The following is a 24477-nucleotide window of genomic DNA, read 5'->3' as shown; positions in this document are numbered from 1 at the left end:
ACTGAGATGTACACTTCCCTAGCAGTGGGGAATACCATGATGATGACAATGGTTTCCCCAAGGTTCAGCTTGTCCATTGCACTGCGGATGTGCTGATTCCTGTGATTTTCCTCAAATATGGGAAACCCCAGTGCATAATTTATAAGAGTGAGGCACTGTATTTGCCCTCTCCCATATTGAAAAACAACAACAACCAACCCCCCAAAAAACTTTATTAAGATGTGGATAGGATGCTTTGCAGGTAAAAGGTGCTTGATGTTTGAGTGTGGCAGACTGATTTTGATTCCTGGAACCCACATAAAGGTGGAAGGAGAGAACCCGCTCTAGAACATGTCCTCTGACCTCCCTACACATGCTATGGCATGTATGTGTCTGCATTCACATGCCATATACACAAAAAATAATTATAAATAAGAAAATCCTTAGAGACACCAAGAGGATGGCAAGCTAGGGTAGTGGGATTATATGGAGTCTTGTCTAGTGGGAGCATTTTCTTGCTGAATTTTCAGATTAATTACTACCTTATAACCATCACAACTCTGCTTAATTTTCCCTCTTCTTAATGGCTAAATGTATGGTCATGAGTTCAATACAGACACATGAGGAGGAAGAAATAAAGGAAAAGAATTTGTGGTCACAGAGAAGTGTAAACAGGGCAAAAAACAGAAGTCAGAGAGGAGGAAAGAGGGAGTGGAAAATGTCTTATCTCTAGAGCTTTTTCTTATAGAAATAACAACAACAACAAATAAAACACTTCAGGGAAATCTTGAGCCTTGAATGAACACCAGGAAAGTGTAAACATGGTGAATGTTGCCAGGCATGGCATGATAGCCTTATCGTCACAGCAGCCCTGGGGACCAAGGTAGAAGTCAACCTCATACTCCTTCAGGACTTGAAACTAACCTGGCACCATAGCAAGACCCCACCTCGAAGCTAATATAACAAAAACTGGGCATAGATCTGGGTAGATGTTTATGATTGCTTCATAAATCATATTCTTGTACACTTAATGAAACATAACACTCTAAACGTTCCCTCATAGCCAACTTTCTCGGGTGGGTGGTCCTTTCTGGCTAATGTCATCTTTGACCTCTCTGTTTTCTGCATAAAATGAAAGCTTGGTTAAAAAAGTAGAGCCACTTTGTTACTGTTAAAATCTTCTGCTCGTCTCTCTCCTGCCTCTTGGCTTAAATGTTGGTCATTTATTGCTTCTATAATAATTAATCTGGGGTTATTACTTTAATTATATGTAACAAGGAATACATATGCTTTGATATTTTAATTTTCACTGAAGAGAATGGAGATGTTAATTTAACGTTGCTAAATAGCCAATAAAATTAACCATCATAAAGTTTAATATTGTTGCCTTTAACTAATTAAGCCATGTGTTTCTGAACTTTATTCATTTTTTTCCTTCTAGCAGATGGTCTTTCCTCCTATTTCAAGGCAGCATCCAATACACCTTTTTAACAATGTTTGTTGCTCAATTGAAGCAAAGCAGAACTTTAACAAGATACTGTGTGTGGTAGTTTGAGTGAGAATGGGTTGTGGTGTCTCACAGCAACAGAACTGTAGCTAAGCCACTTTGCTTCTACAGAATTGTGTATGTTGTTTCAAAATCGTTTATTTCATTTTTTTTTTACATTTTCCCAAATGCCAGACCCATTTATGTAGCTTTTAAAGAGGGCATAATCCCCTCCCTCCCTTTGTCCCTTTGTCTCCCCTCTCTCTCTACCCTCCTCTCTTCCTTTCTTTTAATCACATTATGATATTTATTCCCCTCTGACTGTCATTGATGATTCTTGCCTTCCAGGTGGTTGCAATTAACCAACCTTCCTCAGCCAAGACAAGATAAAAAGAAGAACCAATTGTAAAAAGAAGAACCAATTGTTGATTAAACATGTCTAATGTCTTTTTTTTTTATGAGAAAACTTGTAACACGTGAGAAGTACATATCTGATAAATTTTGCAGGAAACAGTCAATAGAAAGATTTGGTGTCCAAGTGTAACTGGTATAATTTTGTAGGGCAGAGAGGGTTCTTCTTTGTGATTCTGTCTCAGTACATGCTTTTAACCGACAAATCCATTTAGATTGACAGAAGAGGTCTATTCCTTGGAACTAAAAATGAAATGCTGGGGTTTTAAAACATGGGTAGAAATGGGCACTTGTAAAGTATTTCTGAAGGAACTCTGCATTGTTATGAAGAGAAATGCTTCACAGAGAATAAATCTGGCCCTGAAAGTACTAATCCATAGTGTATTGTTTGGAGGAGTGCCATAGAGCAATGTCGTTCTGACTTCACCAAAATTTGATACTGAAAGGTTTAAGTGGGCCTGAAGCATTCTCAGAGTGTACTGAAATCACACTGCCACACATTTCTACTGTAGAATTATTCTCAATGCTTTTTTTTTTTCAGAAAAATTTAGTTAACCAAAGCCAGATATGTAGGTCAATTCTGCCTTCAGCATATCAATGAAGAAATATAAGTAATGAGAGTAAAGGAACTTAAAACATTGAAATTTCACCTCAATACTGAAGATCATCTTAAGTATTATCTCTGCACCATTTTGATTATAACATGTATAATGTAAGTTCAAATGCAGAATCCCAGGCTACCAAAGCCTATATAGTACAATGTGTTAGAGACACAGAAATTTACATTTGTCACTTGTGTTCTCTGAAAGTCTGTAGCCACATAAAGCTGTCCATTCCATAAAGGACAGTGTTGAGGTTTTTAACTCTGGAGAACAAAATAGATATCTCTAAGTCTGGATTTTTGTGCAAGAAAGTAATGAGATTCTGGAATGTTTGGTTAGATTTTCATGATTTGGGAAGGTCTTTAGGCAGTCTTGCTTTCTGTTGCAGGCGTAGTTGTTTGAAGAAAGAATAAAAAAGAGGATGGAAAGGAAGAAAAAATGAATACAGGAAACCAGCTGTGTTCAGCATTGCATCTAATAAGCTAAATAATGGCTTCATTACAGTGAACAGCTGGAGAAGAAATGAGAGGAGGTTAGACAAGCATGTTGGGAAGGTAGGAAGTGTAGTGAGCTTAGAGCTTTTTTATGTTATTCTGTAGGCAACAGTGTGCCATTGAAGGTGGAGCAGGGCAGTCTGATGATCAAAGTTGATCTTCAGAGAGTCAAGGAAGAAAGTCAAACTATTGAATGGACTGCAGTAGAGAGGGCAAACCATTTGAAACTGCAAGGGATTTTTGTTTGCATGCATGAAAAGAGTTCTGTACACATCTGAATTCTGCTGAGAGCAAAGGGCTAGTTGCTAGTTACAGAATCAAAACAAAACTGCCGCAGGTAGGAAAAACATCCTGAGAGCAGGTTCTAATCAAAGCCCCAAATGTCATCATTTCTCATCATGCTTACAGATCAGTATTGGACCATGGCTTTTTTTCCCTCCTTCTTCTAGATGTTTTCTGTGCTGCTGAGCTGGTATAATTTTTGAAGCTCGTGTTGCTTGGCTCTGTAACCTTGGAATGTTTGTTTGAAATTTGATTGTATTCTAGGGAAACTTTGCTGGAATCCCTTCCTTGGCCAAACTTACTTTAATTGTACAAGAGCCCACTTGTCTGGGAGCCTCTTAAAGCATTCTTTCTGACACTGGCTGTCAATGTACCTAGTGGTCAGTATAATTGCTTATTAGTGTCCATGCCGTCAGAAAGGAGGGACAGAATAACAGTCATAAGAAAAACCTCCCTTTCTCTGTCCCTGTTAATCCAGAGTCCCCAGTAACTTAAAATCTTGCTACTGTTTTACAGAGAAATCATCCTTTCTTTTTATCTTTTCACAAGCATTGAATGCCCACTGTGTGACAGGTGCCATCCAAGGTATCTGAAATGTAGGACTGTGCAACAAAAATTTTCATAGTGAAGTGAGGAGGGACAGATATTTCTAGGGATAATTATTTCTATGTTTTCCTTCAGAGGAAGTTATACCCATCTAATCCTAGAGTCCATGCCTGTGACAAGCTTCAGTCTCTTCTCATTCCTCACTCTTTCTTTGGATGTGCCAGTCACACTGCTCTCACTTCTGATAGCATCATGCATGTATGAGGTCCTCTGCCTCTCAGAGTTTTCCTGCTCTCATTTCTAATAGCAACTTGTACCTATGTCAAAGAGTTCCCTGTTTTCCCCTTCTGCATGAAGAAGTCATCTCTCTATCTGCTCTGGATTGCCTCCACCCATTCTTTGGAATGTCTCTTGGCATGTTACTTTTGTGAAGAAGCCCATTTCATCCTCTGAGATGCAATTTTCACCCCTTGTTAATCCAATGGCTCTCCAACTTTTGTCAGTCTTAAAATTGAATATCATCATAATTTTGTTTGTTTCTATTTTCCATTCTAGACTCTAAGCTTCACGGGGAAAAGGAGCATGGCTGATTTATTCAATTGTGGTAACCCTACCATTGCCTAACCCATAAAGGGCACTTAGTACATAGTTTTATTTGGTAAAATAATGAATAAATACTAGTTGGTAAATACAATTATTGAACATACATTGAGAGGAATAAATGCAGCCCAGCATGTCTTCAGGACCAGAAATCACCAACCATGAGCCACATACCATTGACTATGATGGTAAATATTGCTTATGCTTAAGAAAAGTTTCAATGAACCTCAGAAGAAATGGTTTTCAATGCAAATCTAATTGTGAGAAAATAAAACAGGAAAATTTTAGTTAAAGAATATTTACCTACTGAATAAATAGAGCAACCAGTGGTTGTTTCTTGTGTTTGACCAACTTATATATAATCCTTTCTGGTGTGAATTAACATTCCACTGCCTCATTTAGTAATTTCAGCACTTTTCACAAAGATAAGAATTAGTATTTACTTCATTTAGTCTTAATTTTTATCAGTGCACCTGTTAGACGCTGTTCACCTCACTTGTTTTAACTTAAAAAGTTTTCAGTTAATATTCTCACTTTAAATTTTCAAATTATATCCTCACCATACTGTTTAGTTTAGGCTTTCATAGTCTCTAACTTTAATGGATAATGGCCTTTGCTGTTTCTGTTGTTCATTAGGTTACACGCTTACATGTTTGTTATACTTCTTTAAGGCTGTGTTGGTTGGTTCTATGTTAACCTGATACAAGCTAGAGTCATTTTGGGGGAGGGACTCTCAATGGAGAAAATGCCTTCATAAAACCAACCTACAGGCAAATCTGTCTGCATTTTCTTGATTAATGATTGGTGTAGGAAGGGCCAGAGTACTATGGGTGGTGCCAACCCTGGGCAGGTGCTCCTCAATTTTAAAGGAAAGCAAGCTGAGAAAGCTTTGAAGTACAAGCCAGTAAGCAGTACTCCTTCGTAGCCTCAGTTTCAGTTCCTACCTTGACTTCCTGCCCTGACTTCCATTCATGATAAACTGTGATTAGAACATGTAAGCTAAAATCAACCCTTTCCTCCCCAAGTTGCTTTTGGTCATGGTGTTTTATCTTAAGGATAGAAGCCTTAACCAAGACCTAGGAAGGATATAATCTAAATCTTGGAAACCAGACGAATTAACAACCACCAATATAAAGTGAGAACCAAAAGTTTCCAGAGATTATTGTCTGAACAGTGGACCTAAGCATATACATGGTATGGTGAAGTCACGTTCATTAGTACTGTTAGTCTTGGTTATCAGAGACATGTAGGCTATTAACAGAAATTGACAGTCAGGCATAAAAAGCAAACCAACCTCCCCCACAATTACATATCACATGGTAAGTATTGTGAACTTAGAAGACTTAGAATTCAGTCCATTTGTCAAATCACCTTAGTATTCCTTGTATGAAAATTAGTGTACTTGACTCAGCTGCATGTGGAGAGGGTGGTACATTGGGTAGTTGTAGAAGAGGAAACTTGGTTTTATTCTTTCAAGATTTTATAGTTTATTCTGAAAGATAACGGCACATGTAACCTGTTTTCATTTCATTTCTGTAGCTGTAATAAAATACTCTGGCACGAATGCAACTTGGGGGAAGAAGTTTATTTCATTTTACAATTCTAGGTTACTGTCCAACACTAAACAGAAGTCAAGGCAGGGACTTTAAATAGCTAGTCACATCACATCCATAGTCAGGAGCAGAGAGAAATGCATATATGATTGTTTGCTTGTTTGTGCTCAGCTCCATTTCCCTACTCTTATACAGTTTGTGAACCTGCTTAGTGAATTGTGCCATCCACAGTGGGCTAGGTCTTCTGGTATCACTTAACTTAAGAAAGACAATGACCCATAGACATGTCTATAGGCCAATCCAATGTAAATAATCCTTCATGGAGACATTCTTCCCAGGTGATTCTCATTGTTTCAAGTTAACAGCACTAACCATCATAGAATCTAACCACTGAAGATAAATGAATCAGGTATCATAAAATAAAAATAAATTTGTTAATTATGGAGCTCAAGAATCTGTAAGATTCATTGGAAGAGGGCTTCCTAGAGAAAGCAAACTTTGTCCAGATGTTTAAGATGTGACAGCCTATGAATTTGTAGTGACCAAACAGATCTCTGATTTGAACTTAGTTTTAATGGATTGAATAAGTAATAAATACAAGCTGATAACCTCATTAGTTTTGCTGAGGAGCCACCACTTGAAAAACAATTAGGAGGTGGTCAGCAAATGGCTGATGCAAAAAGGATCTTGAATAATAAAATCTTACTAATTTGTAGTATGTTTAAATAAGGCACTCATTAGACTGGTCTCAAGTTCAACTGCTACACAATGTTCTACACGTTAAGTGGAACCCTCATTGCTCTTACTGTGTGTACTTTTTACATTGTAGAAGTATTGTGCATATCATTTTATATTTTACATTTCTCACTTAATCCTCTGTCATAAACATTTTCTCTGCTTTTGAATACTTACAGTCACTTTGGCAGTATAAAAATTCATCATGTTGATCTACTGCCATTGACTGAACCACTGAGTTACTATGCCATATTTAGAATGTTTATTTTATTCTTAGTGGGCTGCAATAAATACTGTTTGCATATTCCATTAATTCTTTCATCCAATTATTTTTAGAGCTCATAGCCACAAAAAGAGATTTATTGCAACGAGGGTAGGCACAGTTCTTGCCACTTTACTATTCTGATGTTGAGATTCTGTCAACATTGCTTTCCTACAAGCAAAGCCAGGGGGCATCCTTTTTTTCTGACATCTTTGCCAAGAATAGGTTTAGCCATTAGAAATGCTTACATTCATTTTTTAGTTTTAAAATGTTAGCTTTAATGCTGATCTACCTAGAGTTTTTCTCTTATTTGGAAATAGTCATTTCCTTAATTTCAACTCAGGCAAAGTATATGTTGTTTTCATGTGGCATTTTGACAAAACAAAACCAAAAAAATCCACTTTTCTTTCCCAAGTAATAAGAATTATTGAATGGCTATGAGATTTTATGTAAGTACCAAAAAAAATAGTAGCACAAGAGCAAATCAATAGAATGTTTCTGTTCTCTTCATAGAAAGCCTTAACATGTCTTAATCAGTGAACTTATCAACTATTTCTACGTCTTTCTACTTACCTATATACTTATCTCTATCTATCAATCCTATGTATTCTATCAATCCTATATATCAACATCTAAGTGTCTATCATCTATCTCTATTTACTACGTATGTATGTATGTATGTATGTATGTATCTATCTATCTATGTATCTGTCATCCATCATCTATCTATCTATCATCTATCTATCTATCTGTATGTATGTATGTATCTATCTATGTATCTATTTATCTTCTATTTATCTATTTTATCTTCTTGTCTCTACATCAGCTACCAATCACCTATCTACATAACTATGACTGCATTTATCTATGTATCTGTTTATATATCTTCTATCATCAGCCATTTTTCATCTATCTATCTATCTGTCATCTGTCTATCCATCTATAAAGTTAGAATGCTACTTACTGCTGTGACAGGTTCCTATAGTAAGAGGTAGGTCTGCTTATTTTTACTCTTCACTGTTCTTTCTGCTAAAGCAAAATAAATTCAATATTCTTTTATAAGAAAAATATGTATACTTGAAAACATAATCCATGACTGATGGTTGTCCCATAAGTTGAAATAAAATGTGTTTGAGAATAGATGTACTATTAGGAAAGATTTGCTGTAGATTTTTTAAAGAATCAGGCATACAGAATATATTTTTCCCTTTTGAGTTCAATAAACCCTATATAAACACAACATATTGATTGCTGGAAGGATACTAAAATGAACTGAGTTGTGATTTAGTCTTGAACAAACTTTCCATATACCAGGAGAGATAAACTATATAGACAAATAGCAACAAGATATGGAGCTATGAGAGAATTCTTTGACTGGAGAGTAAATAAAATTTGCATATACAGAAGAAACTTGCTTTACTGGTGGAAGGCCAGCATTGTTTGTAAGCAATGAATATATTCTAGTTGAGAGGATTGAAGTTGGGAGGAGGATATTCAAAGAAGAAGGGACAACAGACAAGCCCACAGTGCCAACAAATGTGAGAAGGGAAAATTGGGGAACCGAATTCAGATTCCTGGACATCTCTCCAGCCAGAGGGTCAGGCTCATAGTGAGCACATGAAGGTCAAGGGAGAGACCTGAGAAGTGAGGCATATGAGTTCAAAAGTCCTTGCTTTGAGAATAAAGATATTTCAGAAGCAGAGCACCAAGGTTGGCAGTGTCTCTACTCCATTTTGAACATTTCTTTTCTTTTTGATTTTTTTGAGACAGGGTTTCTCTGTGTAGCTTTGCACCTTTCCTGGATCTCACTCTGTAGCCCAGGCTGGCCTTGAATTCACAGAGATCCACCTGGCTCTGCCTCCTGAGTGCTGGGATTCAAGGCATGTGCCACTTCCACCTGGCCATTTTGAACATTTCAATGTGCATTTAGAGGTGGTCAGTTTTCCTAATACATCTTCTGCCCTTTCCTAGTCTCCTCAGATGTGTTCTGTAAATTGTAAACACGAGAAAGAGCAGTGTGTTATACTGAAAAGATAGGAAGACTAAGCAGCATGATCCTAGATCATAGCCAAAGCACTCAAGGTCCCTGGTGTGAGTAAATCTACCTCTTTGGGGCTCAGCTTCCCTACATGTAAATCGGAAAGAATGGACTTTGTATATCCAAAGGTTCTTTCAATTTGAACATCTGAAAAATCTCAGTGTGCTTTTAGATACTTTTAGAATTATTTTCCTTTTGTGTATCTTCTACTCACATATCTGAAATTTTATCTTTAGAATTTCGTTTCTTTGCATTGCAGCTTTGAAATCTTCAGCATTTCCCTTCTCAATTGAAAATAAGCCAAAACCAGTGTAACAAATCAATTGGCTGTCATGAATTCTATAGGATTTAATCATATTAACTACTAATTCCCCAGCCAATGGCTGTAGGAGTAGGGATGTATCATGTGTGTGGTGATTATTGACAAGAAGTGTTAATAATAAAGAATAACAGAAAAGAACACATATAGCCATTAGCCCAAGCTTGCAGAATCAGTGCTGTTCTAGTCCCCACTTCCCAGATGGACCATGGAGACCTTGTAGCATCCTCAAGCACAGACAGCTAATTAGTGGCAGAGTCTGAATCCAGGAAGCTACTGGATATATAACACTACCACATGGTGCTTTTTTCCCCTCCAAAATACAGGTGACAAAACACCTGTAGAGCTACATTCTTTCTCTAGGAACACAAAGATCTCTCTCCATAGGAAGGAGGTGATGGTTGTGGGATGATCAACTGTGCCAATGTTATTCTCCTAACCTCAACATCTTGCTGTGGAATCCTGTGGTCTTGAAGGCCAGTTATTGTTGGTCAAATAATGTAAGGCTTTCTCTTACTTTAGCTGTGGTTGGAAGTGTAGAATAGTAGCTATTCTACTATAGTTGTGTTGATTTGGGTTAGGGAGCTCTGCAGGCACATAGATATAGTTGTTATTTTGGGCACTATGGCCATGTGATTCAGCCATGCCACCTAGTTCTTATTTGGTTTTGTTGCTGTTGTTCCTAGGTCATGTTTGACCGGTGGTTTGACCTATTACCTTTGAGAAATAATTTTCCATAAAAAATCAATCTCTATCTCTCTCTTACAGAGAAATACTTCTGTGTTTGAAAAAAGAGAAAGAAAAAGAGAAAGAAAGAAAAGGAAAGAAAGCAAGGAAGACCATCTAGTCTTCAATACATGCACATGATTTGGTAATAAAAAAATATGTGTTACTATGCTTTGTGATCTTTATGCTGCCACACAAATAAAAGTGTGATAGTTGTATGGTTTTAACATTTATACTCCAAGGGAGTGCTAACTAAGAGTCTTCTGTTGAAAGGAAGCTGATAGATGGTCACAATCACAGATTTTACTATAGCCAGACCAGGGATTCAATCAATTGCTCCATTTGTTAGGCTCTGTATGTTATAAACAACCTAGAATTAGCATGCACACTGATCTCTTAAGCTAGTTGTAAATCTTGAAAGGGATAGTGCATGAAAACGGCTGATCCTAGCTGCACAGTGGGTGCTTGGCAGCTCTTAGCTTTCCATAGTAGTGACTCTGATAGTAATAGAAAAAACTCTTCAAAGCAAAAAGTCAGAGATGAAATAAAACAATTCTAAGCAAACTACCCAGCTTGGATCCCAAGCCCACATGCATTATTCCTGTGTACACAGAACATGCAAGATCAGTTTTGCAAAAAATCTCTCTCTCTCTCTTCTTTAGAAGCTCATTCTTTTGGACCCATTTCTTTCACATCTTGGATCATATTCTAAATTAATTATCTGGGATTAAGGAAAGGCTTATCTACAGGAATAGTCATTGAAGTGATGATTGCAAAGAATCTGAATATCTAGACTCTTTCTAGGAGAGTTTTAACACATAAGGGTATCACTATGATTATGATGGGATATTATTTGACAGGATATTAAGGATGTTGCTGTAAAAGAATGTATAATGATGGGGGTCATTTGCTATTTAGTATTTCAGCAAAATATAAAATCACATTATATTGTAATGGCATTAAAAATAATAAAAGTATAAATTACACACGTAGGATTTTATTGGCTACAGACAAAGATAAAACATTAATGACAACATCAATCTTAGAATGATTTTATGAGTATTATAGGACAGAATGCCACATGTTTGATGTATATATTTGCTTAATCCTTGGATGTAGGTTGAATTTGTTTTACGTTTTATTTAAATTTCATCCTACACTCATCATTCTTTACTAAGATTGTATTGTGTTCCAGGGACTGAGGAAGAAGCTGAGGATGGAGAAATGATTAAATAGGACCACTGAGTGAGAGGAAGGTATATAAATAAACCAAAGAATACTCTACAATGTAAATTCCAAGTCAGCTCCTAAGGCATGAATTATAGTCACAATAATAAGGGCCGTAGCTGTTTAGATGTACTGTTGTGGGGATTTCAGAAAGGTGGGGCTCTCCTAGGGAAATGACTTACTATAGGCATCTCTTCTTTCCAAGGGATAGAAACCAGGCTGGTGTGCAGTCCCATCGACCCCTCAGCAGGGCATGTTTCATGGTCACAGTCAGGGTGCAGTTCACTTTCTTGTACCTAGAAGCTCTGGGAATACCCTTGAAATGTCCTGAAATTGACCGTGAAGCACAATAAATAAGAGTCAATGTCTGTAACCCCAGACAATAATTATTTTGCAGACTGAAGTTTGAGAAATACTGAACTAGATTAAAGACAGAACAAAAGAAAATCTTGTGGGCAGTTGTCTGGATAATCTCTCTTGTGGAGTAAGAGATGGGTGAGGAATGCTAAAGGGCTTCCGTACAGCTGCAGTTTTCCACAGTACAGTTAAAAATTGTGTCTATAACTGCACAGGCATTAACAGCTCTGTTATTAGTGACATCACATTGGGAACTAGATCTGAAAGCACCTTTGTGAGACTTGTGCATGGTAAATTATTTTTAAAATATTATTTCAAGTGCAACCTTGCTTTGTTCATGCTAATGTACTCATTGCACTTTGTTCATATTTTAAAATTTTATTACATTTGTTTACTCTATGTGGGGTGGTGTGTGTGTGTGTGTACCCTGTGGGCATGTGCATGCCACAGAGTGTGTGTGTGTAGGCCAGAGAAGTACCTACAGGAGTTGCTTCTCTACCACGTGGGTCCCTGGGATCAAACTCACATTGTAAGGCTTTGGTAACCAGCGTCTTTACTGACTGAGCCATCTTGCTGGCCCTCTACACTGTACTTCAAACAACTGGGGCTGAAGAGATGGCTCAGAAGTTAAGATACCTGCTGTCCTTGGAGAGAACCTGGGTTTGGTTCCCAAAACTCACGTGGCAGCTAACAACCACCTGTAACTCCAGTTCTAGGAGATACAGTGCCGTTTTAGGCTTCTACAGGCACCAGGCACACACATGATGCATATACATACAGACAAACATTAATACACATATGATAAATATAGATAATTCCAAAGAAAACATTATAGGCAGGTGCTTGTATCTGTTCTATGTTTACCCCAGGGAAGCCTTGCCATGCTAAATAACTATTAGGAGCTATCATCTCCTACCCTCATGACCATTGTATTAGTCGGGGTTCTTCACAGACATAGGAATACTGCGATATAAATCTATATGCACACATACATGCATACTTTTGTAAATAGAAATATACATACTATTTATATGCATGTGTTTCTCTGAAATAGAAGTGTGTGTGTGTGTGTGTGTGTGTGTGTGTGTGTGTGTGTGTGTGTGTGTCTGTTTTACCTTTCAAAGAGGGTTATTATAAGGAGTTGAATCATGGTTATGAAGGCTGAGGTACCCAATCTTTTTCCTTCTGGAAGATAGAAAGCCAGGGATGTGTGTGGTGCAATTCAGTACAAAGTTGGGAGATGAAAGATATCTAAGCTGAAACAGCAATGCAGAAAGAAGAGGGACAAATTTATTTTTCTTCCATTTTTTTCTTACTCAGGCTCTTAATGGATTGTTGCTACTTACTCACATAGGGAACCTACTTCACCAAGCCCCCTGATTCAAATTCGAGTTTTGTGTGGAAACACCATCACAGACAAACTCAGAAACATTATTTGATCTGGGAGTCACATGGACCAGTGAAGTAGTGAACATGAACCATGAACTTAAAGAGTCATCTATCTTGTCAGAGTAGAGAATCTTCTCTTGAGCTAAATAGTGACTGATGTGGATACATGGAGACATGGTGTGTTGGAACAGGGGTCAAGGCAATATGCCCCATAACATGCTCCAAAGAAAGAATGGTTTCTTATGAGTCTCTGAGTGTTCAGTTTTTGACTGTAAACTAAAAAGTAAGCGGTGTTTCTAAGCATCAGTATCTCTGTTAGTCAAAACTATTGACTCTTGTGTCTCACAGTGTTTGCCTGTTTCTCACCCTCTCCTCTGAGGAGACCTGAACTGCTCAGCTCCAAATTCATATGGAATTTTTTTTTCTGATTCCAGACATGGACAGCATGAGCAGAGCAAGAGAAAGAGAAACTCTTACAGGGAGGAAATCATTACCTGGGCAAGAGTTACTAGGACCTAATATAAAGTCTGATTAGATTAGAAAGGGCTTAAACTGCTGAGAAAAAAACAAAAACAAAAAAGGCCCTTCAAACATTCATCTTAAATAATTCTACTCCACTTACCGCATCCAGAAAAAAATCTTAATATTTAACAGAGACAGGCATCCATACCATCATCAAGAAACCATGTTTTTCTAGAAGAATGGAACTAGAATAGGGAAAGAGAGACAAAGAAGTCTTCTGTGACAACCCCTACCCTGACCCCACACTCCAAAACCAGTGATAGCCTAGATGAAAGCCACCAAAGAGAACTCTTAAAAATTGTGATGAGGGTGCTGAGGTGTGGCTCTCCAAACTGATGGCTTCTGGCAGGGGTACAGGTAGGGAAGGACTCAATTTTCTTTAAGGGGCTGGCCACCAGGAGTTTGAGCAAGCTCCAGTTACAAGCAACACAAGTTGGACTTGTCTTTTTTTTTCTTTTTCTCCTATTTTTTTCCAGAGGGGTGTGTTTACAAGAGTAGGGGTGGATTTGGGAGGACTGTGAAGTGATTGTGCTCAGGGTTCATGATTTGAAATACCCAAATTATCAATAAAAATATTATGCAAAAAAGAATAGAGATGTATTGACTATCGTCCTGCCTAGTAATTCAGTAGGAACTGGGACACAGGGATACTTGGATTCTCACCCTGGCATTTAAACTTGATTAATTACATCTACTTGTGACACTTCTGTTCTCTCACTTGTAAAACGAGGACCACAATAAACACAAACTTCTGCTGTCTGGCATTCTCCTCCTCCTCCTTCATTATCTTTGTCTTTGTCTTCATCTTCTTTTCCTTCCTCCTCCTCCTTCTAAGAATAAATGAACTAATACCTAAAAACAACCTAACAAAGACTATGTCTTCATTGTAAAATGCTGTTGTCATTGCTATCATTGATAAAAGTTGCCAGGTATTGTGGGCTATATTCATTATCACAACTTCTGTTATTAAAGTTTATATTATGAACTATTCAAGGAAATAGTTGTTCATAAGGGTTATATTTATTAGAAGGAAATAAATTCAAATAATGTTATATGAACCATACTATGCTTGCTCAAATGTTATTTTTAATTTTTTTACATTTTTAATTGACATATGATGAAATTTAGAGTGTATAGTACTTTCACTTTTATTAATCTATGTAAGACCCATGAGGATACAACTCTTGGAATTTGGTTTATTTATGAAAGTCTCTGAGTTGGCTAGTGGTTAAGACTTCAGTCCTCAGTGATGGCTCACTTACTGAGGAGAACACAGACTCGTCTAAGAAAATTGTATAAGCTTTGGAGTTGCTAGAATGTCAATTTTAATCCTGTATCCCCACTAAGTATCGAACTCTGTGGGCAAACTGATGTTAGAGTCTCAGTTTTCTTACCTGTAAATATTAGAGACACTTGCTGGGAAGATGAGAAGCCAAACAGACTACATGCAAGTCAGGATGATTCTGAGGTACACATCTATGGCAATTACTCAAAAAGTTTCTTCCTGTTTTCATTTCTTCAACCCTGATAATATGCATATTGGCCAATTTCATAGTGAAAGCTTATCAGCATTTCATTCCAGTGGCATCCAGACCTTCTGGGTTTTATAGGATTCTATCTCTAGCTGTTCACTGCTGAGATAGTGGAGAGGAATGGGGATGATGAGGAGAAGAGAGAGAAAGATATCTTCTAGACTCACACAAGTTGCAGATGTTGTTAGCTGCTGAGCAGCAAGAAACAGTCTCCCAAACAATGAGGTCATCTCTCTGCTCCCACAAAGTAGGTGTTTAAGACATAAAAAAAAGGAAAGGCAGGAACATGTGTTCAGAGGTAAATGGTGCTCTGCATTATACCATCCCAGTGAGGGTTTTCTAATTTATTCAGAATTAACATTTTGATTGTGGAACAAAGGCTTTGTCTAAGAGATCGTCAGATTAGAGCATGTGCTCCAGGTACTACATTTCCATATGGTGCCAGGAGTTTAAGGTGAAAACCCAGAAAAAGTTAAAAGTATGAAAACCTTGTCACAGGTACAAAAATTTTGCCTCTCTCCACAGTCATGGTTATTCAGTGCACTAATTATGGGATGGTCAATCCAGGATCAAGGGATGCATGAGATAGAGATTTTTCAGATGTGTGAGCTTTTTAAATAACAATGTAAATTTAAAAAGAAACTCCAGTGCAAAACCTGAGTCCCTTTGCTGGTGTCAAAGCAACCCATTAGTGAGCTACATGGTTCTCTACCCATGCTCCCAATATGCCTTGTGCTCTCCAAACCAATCTAAGGCCTAACACCTTGCCTCCATCTTTGTTTTTCATATGATCACAGCACTGGGGTTCAGATGCTTTCTTTACAACAAAATTTTCAGTCCCCTGATCTGCTTTCTCCCCAGAAGTCAGAGTCATTCTTTGAAAATGTAGATCAGATCCTCTTACTTTTTGTTTCAGAGTCTTCTAGTTTCACTCTGCACCTATGATAAAAATCTGAATTTACTAGCCTGGTCTATAAGAGCTGACAGATCTGACCTTTCTCCCTGTGACATCGCCTCTTGCCGCCTCCACCCTTGCACCGTATACTCTACTCTTCCTGGGCTTTCTTTCTGACCTTAGAAGCAGCCTGAGTTCCTTGTGGCTTACATTTGATTGGGTTCTTCCTGTCACAGAGACCTCAGTTCATATATCACCTCTTCAGACAGAACATTCTCTGCCTACTCTACTCTCCCAACCACCACCCTGGACAGGCTTTCTCTGTGTAACTGCCCTGGCTGTCCTGGAACTCACTCTGTAGACCAAGCCAGCCTCAAACTCACAGAGATCAGCCTGCCTCTGCATCATTTGTGCTGAGATTAAAGGCATGGGCTACCACTGTCTGGCCTATCCCTCTGCCTACTTTAAGGAGATTTATCTATGGAACCCTAAATACAGTTATATATTCCCTCTGTTCACCTATTCAGTGCTTGCATTTTTCTCAATTCCAGTGCAAGCTCAGTGAGAACAGACAGCATGTCCATGTTTCACTGCTAACATTTCAGATATTTAGCAGATCCTCAAAAATCTTTGCTTATCGAATTGATGAATATGTTTCAGTCTGAATCACTGACTGTAGCCAGAATGCATGATTCTCAGCTTACAATCTGGATTTTGTCCTAAATTCTTCCTTGCTAATTTCCATAATGGGGCTCAGGAAACTCCTGTGGAGTTAGAACATTCACCCAGAACATTCCCTTTCTGACTCCTTTAGGCAAGGTGCTCTTATGTGAGATGAATTTTCAAAACAAGAGCTGAACATATTATTCCAAGAAGGATGTATTATAAAGGACTAGTCATTAGATTTTTACTTGGTATAATGGATTTCTGGAGACATAGAATGTCATCTTAAAGGCTTACCCCATTTTTAACATAAAAAGACTATATCTATATATCCTATATAATATATAGACCCACTATATAGTATATCCAATACTATAAAAATAGTGTTTAGCTGTTATTAATAGAAGCCATAAAGAGCTTCTTAGTACTTTTTCTTTTACATGAAGAAAATTCAGAAATGTGCATATATGGATAATGTAACATGTTAAAATTCATTAAGGACTCCTGACCTTGGTATACCAGCATCTATATAGCATGTAATTTTCACTGTCAGAGTGGTCTTGGGTCTGACTATTGATGCTGGAGCTCCCTCAGCTGTCATGTCTTTATGTTAGGCAAATATCTATCAAGTAAATATGGGTCAAAGGGCATATGGCAAATGTGCATCCTCCTTACAAGGAGACTTTCTGTATATTCTATCTAATTCTTCTTTTTGTGTTTCATTTGCTTTCTACAGCAAGAAAGGGTAGACAATATGAGTTGTTCTTTTTTCCTGAGCATCCTGACTTTGTATCATTATAACAAGTTCAGCCACTATGAAAAAGACTTGGTAATGAGTAGTACTTAGCAGTTTCCACCATCACATCTGGATTTATCATGTATTTTCTGAGATGCCTTGTGAGGGCTGTGTAATTTCCCCATGTCTGTTTTTAAATCTCCAATGGAGTTGTAACACCCACAACAGTAAGAGTAATTAATAATTAACGCCTGTCTCTTGCATCCCACCATTTGTAATGGATTTTATATACATTGTGGTGATTCTTACAATAATTCAATGAGTAGTAGACTATTATCCTACCTTGGATGAGAAGAATGAGTCTTATAAATTAACAGGGTGGTAGCCAGGGCCATCATTTCTATTCATGGACCAGGAAGTAAAGGCTCAGTTACTTTACTAATTTGGCCCAAGTCTCTCTACTGGCAAGCAAATGAGATGGCATTTAGAATTTTGTCTGTCATAAAATTGTATATTGGTCTGATAATACTTCCATCACAAAATACTATAGGTTGCAAGATATGGTCTCCCAATATAACTTGCTGAAGTGTTGGTCCCCAGACTGGCAGTGATGGGATCATGAACTACCAGACATCCTCAAGGGATTAATCAAGGTGTGGATTCCTAGCTTCAAAGGCTTGGAGGAGAGGCTTTGTTATAGATGTGAACTGTCTCTCTTTTCTTCTGCCTACCTGGGAGTGAGCACCTCTGCTCTGCCATGTGCTCCCCACCATGATGTTCTATCTTTTGCACACCCAACAAGGTGATGTTGAAAGACCATGACCCCAAGTCTCCAAAATCAGAGTCAAAAGTTTTTCTATTCATAGACTGATTAACCAGAGCATTTTACTATAGTATCAGAAGACTAATGAACATCACAAGTGACTCAAAGCAAAGAACTTTTTCCTTTCACCTATCTGGAGGCTATGAGTTCGAGATCAATGTGTCTCTAGTCTGTTTTTTTTTTTTTTGTTTTTTTTTTTCTGAGACATCCCTTTTGTCTTTCCGGCTGCTTCCTTTGTGCTGTGTCCCTACATGGTTTTTCTCTATGTGTCAACATTCCTCCTGGCTCTTCTCCTTATAAGGACAATAGATCAAGTTTATCACATCCCCTACCATTATGCCCTCATTTAAACCTTTATTACCTCCTGAAGTCCCTGTCTCCAAATGCAGTGTCTTTGTGAGTTAGCTCTTCAGTATATAAACTTTGAAAAATGGCAGACTTTGGTTTCTAAGTAGAACCCATGAGCTTAACCAGTGTACGTACTCATCTCTGTATTTCACAGTAAGACTTTGGTTAAAATTATTTTTATTATTTATAATAACTGTTATTAATAATAAATAAATAAAATTATTTTTTAGCTATATGTTCATCATGTATAAAACATTGACTTTGTTACTTAAGTATTAAAGACGTTTCCCAATCTAAAAATACATATAACAAGAAACACCAAAAAGTGCATTTGTTCTTCTTTTGGCTTCAACTAATAAACAAGCATTACTACTTTTGATGTGTGTCAGGCATTGCCCTCCCAAGCATAGAGTAAATGGATGCTCTGAGATGGCCACACATTTGTTGCATCTGACTCAGTCTTTCAATATGCCCACAAGGCTGGACAGATGAGGATATTGAACTTTCTGTGGTTAAATAATTTGCCCGAGGCCACTCAGTGAGAAGGAATGGAGCTGATACCTGACTTCAGTTCTGTCGTATTCCCAAGGCAGTTCATTTGTCCTTATGCTACTTGGCTTGTATTTATATTCTGTCCAAGACTCTTAGCCCTTCACCCTCCCTTATGATTTTGGCTTTTGTGATCATTGCTTCTCCTTGATATCCCCCCCTTTTCCCACATACCCTTCTTTCATTTCATATTGTCTTACACAATGCATGCAATACAAATGGAAGAGATGTGCCTGTGTTTTCACTCCCAATTTTAATTGCATTGCTTCTTTTAACCTCTTGCCTATTAAATAATGGGAAATGTAGAAATAATTGTCAGGTTCATAAGAGAAAACAGGTTGAGAGGAGCACTTGGGTATTGAGGGATGCTTTTCCTTTTCATTGACATTACGTGGACTTTTATACACAATTGCTTTGTGCCTTCCATTATTTTAAATTTCAGCTTACAATTAGAGCTTGCAAATTGAATTGCTTTCTCTAAGGAGCTGTGATTTCTCTATTTGGCAAGTCCCACCTCCTACCCCCATTTTCTCAGCTGAGATTAACATTGCTGCTTTTGTTCCCCTGTATTGCAAAGGAGTTTGATCAGTAGACTCATGATTACACTTAACACTTGCTTCTAAAGTCTATAGGGAGAGCTGGGATGAGTGGTACCCTGACTCAGGAAGAGCAGAGAGGAGGTTCTTGGGGGAAACCACATGAAGCCTGAGGCAAGGATCTTGGGGATTAGAGAGAACTGGCTCTCTTCACTGTCACTCAGAAGTCTTGGGCTGTTTATAAAAACCCTAGGAGCCTAATAAAGTGTCCTATTTGGAGTCAGAGACTTAGATGTTTGTTATAACTCACAGATGCTGGAAAAGGGAAACACTTTAACCCCAGAAATTCCAGCTTTATTCCAGATCTGTTCTTTGTTCTGATTATCTCTATTCATGAAAGTCTATTTTAATGAGTTTATTTTAATTGTGTGTGTGTATGTATGCATGCATGCATGATTGTGTGTGTGTGTGTGTGTGTGTGTGTGTGTGTGTGTGTGTGTGTGTATAGGAGGATGTGGAGGATATGGAGACAAGAAGAAGGAGTCAGATTCATGGATGGCTGTGAGCCACCCAGCAGGAGTGCTAGGAACCAAACTCAGGTCCTCTGCTAGGGCAGTATGTATTCATAACTTATGAATCATCTCCCCAGCTCCCCAAACTATTAATAGCTCATTAGTTTCCAGTTCCATCATGTTTGTTCAAAAAAAGGCAGGGCTTAGTTACATTGGTGGAAGAGGGATTTGTCATGTATCAAGAGGCCCAGTATGAAAGTAAGAGCCATTGTAGACCTATGCTAAGTGTCAAGTCTCTAAGTGTCTTTAAGAAACTCAGCCCTCAGTGGCCAGTATTGGTTGAGAATAGTGGTCCATACTGACCTATAGCTTGTCATCATCTTTATCTAGTTCCCTGCATTTCTGTAGTGTGCATGACTTGGTGTTCCCACAGCATCTCAGTTATCTTGGCCTTTGGATTCCTCTTCCTTATTTCTGGAAGACTGTTTTCTAAGTGGTGGATCCTTATCTCTTCCTTAAGATATGATGCAAGCATTTTTACATTTGTATGCCTCTGCCCTCACGTTTAACTGGGAGTGTGCCCTTTTTTGTAGGTCCTCACTCTGTCACAAAGGTTACCTGCCTCACCCTTTACCCTCATGTGAGCTTCATTTGTGGGACACAGCAGGCATGCAAAGAAATGCTAAATAAGTGAGTGAAATGAATGAGCATTAGGTACTTTTTCTCAAATATTATTTGCATGCACCATCATCGCTCAGTATTTCACATTTCAAAAGGAATTTTTTTTTAATATAGAGTACTTAGCTTGTCCTTTCACTCATCCTTGCAGTCATGTTCTTTCTAACAGCCTTTCTAACATCCCATGGACTCTTGTCAGTGAACGTGTACATACATTTTTAAGAAAGCCAGAATACTGATGTCTAAAATTCAGAGGGAACCATTGTGCAAATGCAGATGCCCTAGGAAGGTTTCCTGACAGTAAGGGGAAGTTAGCAGGCCTCCTCTCCAATAGAGGGCGCTCCTTATCCACAAGCTGTGGCAGCCTCAACAGATGAAGACATCAGATGACCAACTCCAAATTCATCACAGCTAGTGACTTGGGATTTTGATTTATGTTCAGCTAGAGACCCATTTGAAAAGTTTTAAACCAAAAGAGAAGCTGTCTGTTCTTTCTGCAAGTCCTGATCCTGTTGCAGGTCATGTTTCTAAGCCAGTCTCAAGTGGAAACCCAGATCTACCTCATAAACCTATGTCTTCAGAGCCTCCTCTGCCACCCTTGAATGATAAATAGGAACAGTGCACTTAGGCTTTCCAAGAAACCATATTGTTCGCATGCATATCTCACTTAATTTCCATTTCTTATCTTTTAGAAAAGGGCCTACTACGTGGCTTCAGGCTATCAGTGAATATATAATATAAAGTGATTAGCTCAGCCTGAATCCCAAGAACTCATTTTGCTGGAGGTCTGACCCAGTTGTAGAAGGACTTTTACTTCCTTTCACACACCCTTGTGTTTTCCTATGACATCTTCCATTGGCTATGACATCACAGTCCTAGCTGTTTTCCTTCCTATTCACTCCTTATCACTCACTAAAAGCCTACACAAACACCCACACAGAATTAACTACGTCTTTCTTTTATCCTCCACTCAGCCATCTTCCTGTAATTATTAACAGTACTTGTTTTCTTTTGTCTAACATAATTATCACTTGTTTTCTTCTCTGTCCTTCCTTCAGGATTGTAAATTCTCCACAACACAAATCCTTTCATTCATCTTTATATCCTCCCTGCCCAGTGACAATGTACTCTACATAAAAGATGCTTAGTGATTCCATGACAAGAAATCACATTTATGAAACCAATCCCTATGTACAATGGATCTGCACCAACAAAATTTAATAAAACGATGTATAATACATATTTATTTATTTGAAATGAGGCTTCCTGAGAACTTTGCTATGTGTAAGTAATGAACTTGGGATAAACAGGATGACAGCTCTATGGCTTCATAGAAATACAGTTGTCAGTATATGTTGATAACAATGACATAGATGGGCTGTGTGTGAAGGATGAAATATAGCTCTGTGTGGTAGGAGCATCAGCTGTTCTCCAGTTCAGGAAATGCTGCCTTCTATGGCTTGCCATAGGATTGTACTCAAGGACTTCAGTGTATTTCCATCTTCAAGAAAAAATAATTTGTAGATGGTGCAGAAAAGGCACTATTAGAATCTGTTTTTATATGCTACGTAGTTCATGTGAGCTACAAGGGATAATTTTTAATGTTTTCCATAGTTACCTTTTATTTGAAAAAAATCTAATATGTATGTATTCATTCATTTGTTCCTTTTGTATACGTGTGCATTTGGCCTTGTGCATGCAGAGGTCAGAAGACAGCTTTTGGGACTCGTTTCTCCCCTTCGACCTTATGGGTTTCAGGGATCTATCTCAGGTCCCAAAGCTTGGCAGCAATCACCTTTACCTGCTGAGCCAGCTCATTGTCCCCTTATCTTTTCTTTCTGTGGGGAACAGTTCCCAGGTTCATGTTATTCCATTAGACACCATATATACAACAGCAATGTAGTGCCCAGAGGGGATGGTCCCCAGAAACTAGTGCAGCCCCTCTCTTCTGACCTGTGGTCTGAAAACTTTTGTGAGAAACTTGTTAATCATTCCTTCAGCAGCAAAGAAAAGCCTTCACAAAAGACAGTTTCTTTTCACTTCATATGTATCCATGCACATGTACACACCTGGGCACATAGATATGCACTATTCTGTTTTGTTTCTAGTTTTATTGTGTGTATTCAATGTGTATAAATATGCTTTAAAATCTTTATGTGTGCAATGCATGCTTATTTGTGTGTATGATGTGTACACACACGTGTGTTATTGGGTATGCAAGCATGTGTGAGTGTGGCATGGACACAGTAGTCAGAGGACAAACTTGGGTTTTGGACCCCACCTTCCACTTTGAGTCTCTTTGTTGTTTGCCAGTGCATATATCACACTAACTAGCTCATAAGTTTTCAGGGAGTCTGCAGTTTCTTCCTGCCATCTCACTGTAGGAGTTCCGGGATTACAGATGTGTGCTACCATTCCTGGCTTTATGTGGGTTCTAAAGATTCAAACTTGGGTACTTGTGCTTCATCAGAAAGCACTTTACCATGAAGTCATGCTTGGTCATTTAAAAAACAAAAACAAACACTACATTTTGATCATAGTCTTTCCCTTCCCCTAACTCCTCCCAGATCCTCCCTCCATTCCTATCCACCCAACTTCATGTTCTTTTTTGCTTTCTCAACACGCAAAATAAATAAACAAGAGAAATAAAAACAAAACCCCAAAACCAAAACACAACAGTCAAAATAAACAAACAACAGCAACAAACAATGAGACAAAAAATACCCAAACAAAGCAGAACAAGAATTGTGGAGTCTGTGTTGGCTAACCACTCCTGGCAAGGGACCCACCCTGGAGTGTGATTGATATACCCAGTGACACTACATTTGAGAAAACAGATTTTCCTTTTCCCAGCTGGTATCATTTCCAAATATCTTCATGGTTAGAAGTGTTTACTTCCCTTTCTCAGTGCTGGGATCTTGTCTGGTTTGAACCTGTGCAGGTCTTGTGTGTGCTGTCACAGTCTCTGTGAATTCATATGTGCATCAGTCCTGTTGTGTCTGGAAGACACAGCTTCCTTGGAGTCATCCACAACCTCTGGCTCTTACACTCTTTCTGGTTCTTCAGCATAGATCCCTGAGCCTTGAGGTGAGGAGTTTGATGAAGACATCCCATTTAGGACTAAGTACTCCAAAGTCTCTCACTCTACACGTGGTCTAGTTGTGGGTCTCTGTTATTGATTTCTATCCGAAGCAAGAAGCAGCCTCCCTGGCAAGGCTTGAGTGAAGCTCTGTAGATACAGCAGTATGTCATTAGGAGGTATTTTTTATGGCATTGCTTTTTTTTTTTAACAGAATAATAGTAGTAGATTTTCCCCTAGTGGGCCCAAGACCTATTTAGTCTTATATTCCTCCTGGTCCTTCTTTTGGTTTAGGTCTTTTTCTAGGCTGGATTGGCCTCAAAAAATCATTCTGTATGTCAAGCTGGCCTTGAACTCACCATGATCCTCCTGTCTCATCTTTTTAATAGTTGGGCTGGTAGGACATGCAAGTCTGGGTCATAATACAATTTTGACACACAGAGTAGTCCTGTTTTACCCACAGTTTTGCTTTATCTGTTTTTAGCAAAGAGATGTTAACTGCATGATGAGAATGTTGAATGGATAATCCCAACACTAAGCAATTCATGAATTTTTAATAACTTTATTACACTATATTGTCATAATTTTTCAATTTATG

General features: G+C 38.2%; 1 protein-coding gene and 1 non-coding gene across 3 annotated transcripts in view; both read left to right on the top strand.

Annotated features, from left to right (window-relative positions):
* Sgcd (sarcoglycan delta) overlaps positions 1–24477 on the top strand; it is a 933235-nt gene that overhangs the window by 71352 nt on the left and 837406 nt on the right. Inside the window, exon 2 of one of the 2 annotated variants that reach the window (XM_042283895.2) lies at positions 10076–10178. The exons of the other annotated variant lie outside the window; for it this stretch is intronic. The gene's annotated coding sequence lies outside the window, so the exon portion shown is untranslated. The remainder of the gene's footprint in view (positions 1–10075; positions 10179–24477) is intronic. 2 annotated transcript variants of the gene reach the window in all.
* On the top strand, positions 11–176 carry LOC121831932 (U1 spliceosomal RNA). The gene has a single exon (XR_006075527.1). It is a non-coding gene; the product is annotated as a U1 spliceosomal RNA (small nuclear RNA).

This window comes from Peromyscus maniculatus, chromosome 8 (assembly GCF_049852395.1).
Source record: "Peromyscus maniculatus bairdii isolate BWxNUB_F1_BW_parent chromosome 8, HU_Pman_BW_mat_3.1, whole genome shotgun sequence".
NCBI lineage: Eukaryota > Metazoa > Chordata > Mammalia > Rodentia > Cricetidae > Peromyscus > Peromyscus maniculatus.
This window is presented reverse-complemented; position numbering and strand designations above follow the sequence as displayed.